This window comes from Apus apus, chromosome 4, assembly GCF_020740795.1.
Source record: "Apus apus isolate bApuApu2 chromosome 4, bApuApu2.pri.cur, whole genome shotgun sequence".
Taxonomy (NCBI): Eukaryota; Metazoa; Chordata; class Aves; order Apodiformes; family Apodidae; genus Apus; species Apus apus.
The window spans coordinates 62,871,269-62,877,952 of record NC_067285.1 but is presented as its reverse complement, the minus strand read 5'-3'; the positions used below and the strand labels follow the sequence as shown (position 1 = coordinate 62,877,952).

Genomic DNA, 6,684 nt, shown 5'->3' with positions numbered 1-6,684 from the left:
GGCGGCGGAAGCGGCGGGGCCGCGTGCGGGGCCGCGTGCGGGGCCGGAGAGCGCTGCGGCGGGGCGGGGTAAGCGGCCGTTGGCGCCCGCCTCGCGCGGGGGAATAGCCGTTGAGGGAGGGGCGGGTCTGGCGGGCGGTGCCGGGGGGAGCGGTGGGCGCGGCGGGGGCGGCCTGAGGGGAGCGGCTCGGCACTGCTGGGCACTGCTGGGCATTGCTCGGTACTGCTGGGCGCTGCTGGGCACTGCTGGGCGCTGCTGGTCTCTGCTGGGTACTGCTCGGGGAGCCCCGGTTTCCTGCTTCCTCCCCGTCCCGGATGCCCGGCTGAGAACGGCCGCCCCAGCCGCCCCTGCCCTCAGTTGTGTTTTGTGAGGGAAGGTTGGCTGGGAACGGCTGGTTCAGGCGTTTATTGGTGAAGACCGGTAATAACTTGTGGCGGGAAAGACACTTGTAGCTTTCGTGTCGTTCACCTGGCCTTTGGTGACTTACGGCTAAGCTTTTAGGAAAAAAAAAAATTAAAGGGAGGGAAGGGAAGGAAGGGAAGAAGGAAGGAAAGAAAGGAAGAGACAGGCAAGGCAAGGAAAGGCAAGGCAGGACGGGAAAGGCAAGGAAGGACAGGATGGGAAAGGAAAGGAAAGGAAAGGAAGAAAGAAATTATTTCAGTGTTGACTACCGGGCCTTATTTTTCGGGGCTGACAAACTGCTAAGAGAAGCTTGGAGTGGAGGTTTTGTATAGGAGGTCTGCAAAGGAGTTTTAGCTCAGGAGCATTATTTTCTGCAATAACAGAACTTTAATGGACTGTATTTCTAAAGTTTATGTTCTTCGTAGCCTTTGTCTTACTTTCTTGGACTGTATATTTTGATATACCTGTCTGAAATTCTGGTTTGAAGCTCTTCTTGAAAAGCTTTTGTGCTTCTCTTTGGATTCACCTGAGGGTGCAGTGGTGGCCCTAAATTCATACAGCATACGGGTTTTCTATATAGAAATAAAACTCAGGCCTCAAAAGTTGTCTGCCTTAAAACACAAATGTTGCTGTGTACTAAATTAAAATATAAGAAGGCTGGGGAAGAGCTGTTCAGAAGGGCATGCAACAATAGGACAAGGGGTAATGGTTTTAAGCTAGAGAAGGGTGGATTTAGGTCAGACGTTAGGGAAGAAGTTCTGTACTATGAGGGTGGTGGATCACTGGAATGGGTTGCCTTGAGAGGTGGTGGAGGCCCCATCCCTGGAGACATTGAAGGTCAGGTTTGATGGGGCTCTGAGTAGTCTGTTTAGTGTGAGATGTCCCTGCTTATTGTGGGGGTGTTGGACTGGATGACTTTGAGAGGTTCCTTTCAACCCAAGACATTCTATGGTTCTATGATTTGCTGGAGGAAAACTACTTCTGAAACTTACTTGTTTTTTTACAGTTTTCTTTATTACGTTGTTAACATTACATTGTTTACTGGAACTAACTCTAGTGCATGGTGAAAGAGAAGAGAAAAAGATAACAAGCAGTACAGTTAGTGAAAATTTACTTAATGTTTAATTTTAAATAGTCAAAATTATTTTTATACCAAAGGTAGAAAACATTTTTTATCTTGTCTTCAAGTTACGTTGCAAATTCTGTGTTGTTCATTACACTTCTCCTTTCCCTCTGTCGCAGTGGCTACTGTAAACAAGGCCAGTAAAGAATAAAAAGCCATCTCTTCCCACAGAATTTATAGTCTAATTAGAGGGAAAAAAAGTGCTGGGAAAAACATTGTGAATGAATAGTGTGTTGTCTTGTAGGTTTTGTTAGTTCTGTGTTCCATCTTTTGTTTTGTATATGTCTGTGGTTGCTTTTGTCTTAGTAAGCTACCAAGGGGCATAAATTTGTCACTTTTAGTGGAAGGGTAGTAGTTATGTGAGAACAGGCAACCAGGTAGGCTGTTAAGCCTTTCAGAGGAAAGGCTGTGCATAAATCCACGAGCAGGATGTACTCTGCAGAGCCAAAATATGCAGAAAAACACTACCTTAGAAACAAAGCAAAAAAAAGAAAGTAAATTAAATTTTATAAACGTCTGTGCTTAGAGACAAGATGTTTGGAGGAATTCTCTGAAATAGAGATGGGAGAGCAATGGGATATGGCAGTGTATGACTGAGTCTACACACAGTCCAGTTGAAGAGACAATGCAAGAAGACCTTATTTTCTCTCAGGAAACAATAAGGAAACACAGGCAAAATAATTTATAGACATAAGTCCTGATAGGTTTATTTTAGTTTCTCTTCTGTGAGAAACTAGGGAACAAAATTAGCCTGGTCGTACTTTTACATTATATTCATAGGCTGGACTTAAAAATAACCCCAGAACCAACCAAACAACAAAATCCTTAAGGAAAGTGTCTGTTTTTTAGGATTGGTCTAGGACAGACTTCCTTTGTGATGATAAACTAATCATTCTCTTTGTGCTTCAGCTTTTTCACATATATAATGAGAACACAGGAAACTTCCACCTTCCAAGGTTTTAGGGAAGAGAGACTGAGAGTCGTTCAGTTGCTGTTGGGATGAAGGGACATAGAAGCTTTTACAGTAGCTAGCAATATAAATAAATCCAGACTGACTGCTTTGCTGTTGTGGTGAAATAAATATGTAATGAGTTGCAGTCATTACAGAAGCATGTTTTGTTAAAAGTAGTTTTTAAAGTTTTTCTGGGAATTAAAGTCTTAGGGTAATTCTGTTGAGGTTGAAAAGCTCAGTGCAAAAACCAGAGTGGAGTTCCATGTTGCTAGCTTCTTTCTGCCTTGTAGTCTGAAGAAGTCTGGCCTCCTGGTCTGAAAAGTAGGTCACTGTAAACATCCCCAGAGTTAATATTTCCTCTTCTTTTCCCATTTGCTAAGAAATTGCTAACTTCTCTCTAAACAAGTAGAACAGCAAAATTTAAATTCAGATAAAAGGCAAGAGAAAAATACTAGTTAACAATATGTCAGATCACTATTTTTTCATATATCTTTGCAGCAAAGGAAGAATCACAGAATCATAGCCTGGTTTGAGTTGGAAGGGACCTTAAAGATCATCTAGTTCCAACCCCCTTGCATGGGCAGGGACACCTTCCACAAGACCAGGTTGCTTAAAGCCCCATCCAACCTGGCCTTGGAACACTTCCAGTGAGGGGGCTTCCACAGTTTACCTGAGCAGGAAACTCCCATGAGAGCAGAGTAGAGGGGCAGAAGAGGAAGAAGATTTAATGCTTCCACTGTGAAGAATTATTATGGCAATCTAGTCAAATGTGAGATAGTAAGAGATCTGTGGCATGCATGGAGTTGAATTGCCAGTGCAAATTAGGTCAAATGTCAATGCTTGTTCTTTCTGAAAGGAGTAATGAATGCAGTTCTTGCAGTTTAGGTGTGCATATGGCAAAGCTTGTGTCCAGGACAAAAGTCTTGTTTCTAGTAGTAGCTCATCTGCATTTTATCAGTCTCTAAAATCTGTTACAATATTTTGCTAATGGTGCTCTCATCCTAGTAATTCTAGAAACAAATGTTGAATGGGGAAAGAGGAAAATCCTATTTGAATGGTTACCCTGTAATTAAAGATACAGGCCTGTTGAACATAGTGGGTGCCTTTATGTTGGTTGCTGTCTGAGGCTGAAAAAGAAAATTTTCTATATAAACTTTTGAGGTCACCACTGAGAGATGGTTGTTTGGTGTTTCTTTTTTTTTTGGGTTGGTTTAGTTTTTGGTTTGTTTTTTTGTGTGTGTGGTGGTGGTGTTTGTTTGTTTGTGGCAAAAAGGTTTTTGATATAATCACCCTTTTGGTTGGAAAAGACCTTTAAGATCATCAAGTCTAGCTGTTAACCTAGCACTGCCAAATCCACCATTAAATCCTGCCCCTAAGCACATGCTGCTCTAGGGCTCCCTGTCACTTGCAGTTGCACACTTTTATGGCTACATGCTGAAATACCTTAATTTACTGCTGTGGCTGAGGGGGAAGAAAATTCTTGGCCTTTCCTTCCTCCTCTTCCTTCCAGAACATTCTACAAAATGTTCTGATTTTACAGCTTGAGCACAGTGCTGCTGTGTAAGTAGATCATGAATGTCACAGTTTCCATGTTCTTTATGTATTTACAGAAGTTCATTTAGGTTGAGAGAAATAATTTTGTCTCTGATATAGTTCACCATGTTGCAGCTAAGTAGTGATAAATTATTGTGTATGTTCACAAAAAATTACTTTGAGTTTTGAAGTTAGTAACCACCCTCAAGCTGTCTGGTGCACCTGTCTCCCAGGGGTTCTCTCTTAAAAGCATTTAGAAGAGCAGACCTTTCCTGGGTATACCTTGGCTTCATTACAAAGTCTGGAGTCTCACCTAAAATGGTGGAGGGAAGTGACTTTAAGTTAAGATGCCATGAACTAAATGAAGCAGGCTGCATGCATATTCCCATTTTCTGACACTGTCAAGAGAACGGACTGGGTGGCTTATCCTCCTTCAGTGAGATCCTAATATTGATTTATCCGGTTTGCATGATTTCTGTATGTAATGTATGTACCTGAGGATAAGAATAGTTGAATTTGACCAGACAAATTTCAAGTCAAATTTCAAACTTCAAGAAGACAGGTGGGTTAATAGGACAGTGTCAGCTGCAGCATTCACTGGGTTGAATAAGGAGTAGACTGGTAACAAGTCATTATTTCCATTCAGTTACTTTCTCTGGGACTGACTGACGGCTGCTGTCTTATTACTCATTGCTACAGGGTAGAAGTAATTTTGTCCAACATACTGGAGGAGAATTCACATTGACAGTGTTCACCCTTTCATCTGCCAGTTTTCATAGCAGAGCATTTTAATCAGTAGGCTGATTAAGGAGTACCTCTATTTGGGCATCTTTCAAGTATTTTTATTTATAGTCTGATGAGTTATCCTCTCTGGGGAAACAGTGCTTCAGAGCTGCTGCTCTAGAATAAAGTGGGCAAATGTCAGTGTACCTATTGAGAGTACCTGTGTGGTGAAAAGGTTAGTGTTTTACTTGTGCAGTCCTGAGTGATGGATTTGGAATAATTCATAAGAGAAGGTGATTAACAGATGGTAACTACAGCATAATATACTTTGGAAATAGAAACCTCTTCAGAATTTACCAAAATGTTTGGAAGTTTTATACAGCATGAGGATGACCAAAATAGCACTGTCAACCAGAAGAAAAAAATCAGTGAAGTGATTTGTAAGGTGAATGTGTAATTTTGAGTGGCTAGAGGGGCCAGGAAAAGATGGGGTTGTATGCTCTTACCAGTTACCCTAGAAAATAAAGAAAACCCAAACGCGTATGAGGGTACTATTTAATACTGAAAGAAGTATTATAGTCAAGGATATGCGTTTAAATGCTAGTAATGATTTAGCAGGTAAGACTAACTCTTCTTGACTCATCTCCTCAACAGTACCTTCACATTATAGTTTCTTTCACGGAGCTCTACTTAGGGTAATGTTATCTCAACTTACATGCTGTCAAGATCTATCCAAGTAAAATAGCTTTTAGGAAAGTAGGTATTTAATTATGCATTGTACTATTCTTTGTGTGGCAGCTGTATTAATTAAAAAAAAGCAGCGATACCATTATGATGAGCCACTGTTGTTCTGAGAGGAAGTCTTGTAATAGTTTAAAAATACTTCACTGTAACAATCGTTATGATCTTTACTCAGTGGCAGGTGAGCTTGATTCTGTTCTTCCACTGCCTGATTTTGGACAGTGGGCCAGTGGTAGGTAATATAAAACAGTAAATTTGATGTACACATCTATGTGAAAAAATAATCCAGTATTCTAGAAACAGACAATGAAAACCTTTTTCGCTTTTTAAATAATTGCATTATATTCATGTAACTGTACAGAGACCTTATTAGACCTTATTAATCTAGATAGTTATTTGAAACACTGGTGCAGTTCCAATGTCACTTGTGATTTACAGATTTATGTATATTAAAAACATACTGGTCTTTCTTAGCAACATTGAGATTTCTTCCTATAATAAAACTTTCTTCTATAATGATTGTTTTAAGAGTGCCATCTAGTGTCTAAAGCTTTTCAATTCGAATTGTGATGCTTAAGTTAATGGATAATTTTATTGAGTGTGGAGAAAAAAAAAAATTAGTCATTATTTCATATGACACTGATATGGAATAGTGTAATAGGTGTTTGTTTTTTTTAAATGAGAATACATTAATTTAATCTATGTTACTGTTGTATTTAACCACTTAGTTTAGATTTATGTTTGAGGTGTTGATGTAGCATTCTTGAAATGAACATGTTTATTCTTGTCATATGTCCTCTTGGCCTTCAGTTAGTATCTTACCAGGCTCTAGACTAATTTTAAGGCAGAAACCAGTATTATGGCCTAAACACCATAAATATGTATAAAATAAATAATTACAGACAAATGTGTATATTAGGAAACTGACTGTTGTAGTTATGTGTTCAGAAACTTTTTTCAATAACATATGGTTAATATTGTGAAAGGTTATTGATTTAAAAGAAATGAAAACACACCTTGCTTTAAAATGTTTATAAACTAAAAAAGATAAAATGAAATATTTTCTTTTGTTTTTATGTGTTTTGTTAAATGTCAGAAATACATTAAAATGTAAAAAAAATTACACAGATCATTTCTCTATCGGTGATTTATGTGTGAAGAGACAGTGTATATATGAAATTATTATTTTCTCTCAAGAAGTGCCTGAAGT

General features: G+C 39.4%; 1 protein-coding gene across 5 annotated transcripts in view; it reads left to right on the top strand.

Annotated features, from left to right (window-relative positions):
- The first annotated feature begins 4 nt into the window (after window positions 1-4).
- GSTCD (glutathione S-transferase C-terminal domain containing) overlaps window positions 5-6,684 on the top strand; it is a 64,467-nt gene continuing 57,787 nt past the window's right edge. For 4 of the 5 annotated variants that reach the window (XM_051618340.1, XM_051618339.1, XM_051618337.1 and 1 more), the window contains exon 1: window positions 293-420. The gene's annotated coding sequence lies outside the window, so the exon portion shown is untranslated. Of the gene's footprint in view, window positions 69-292; window positions 421-6,684 lie in introns of those variants that run through there. The other variant, XM_051618338.1, reaches the window with a different exon arrangement.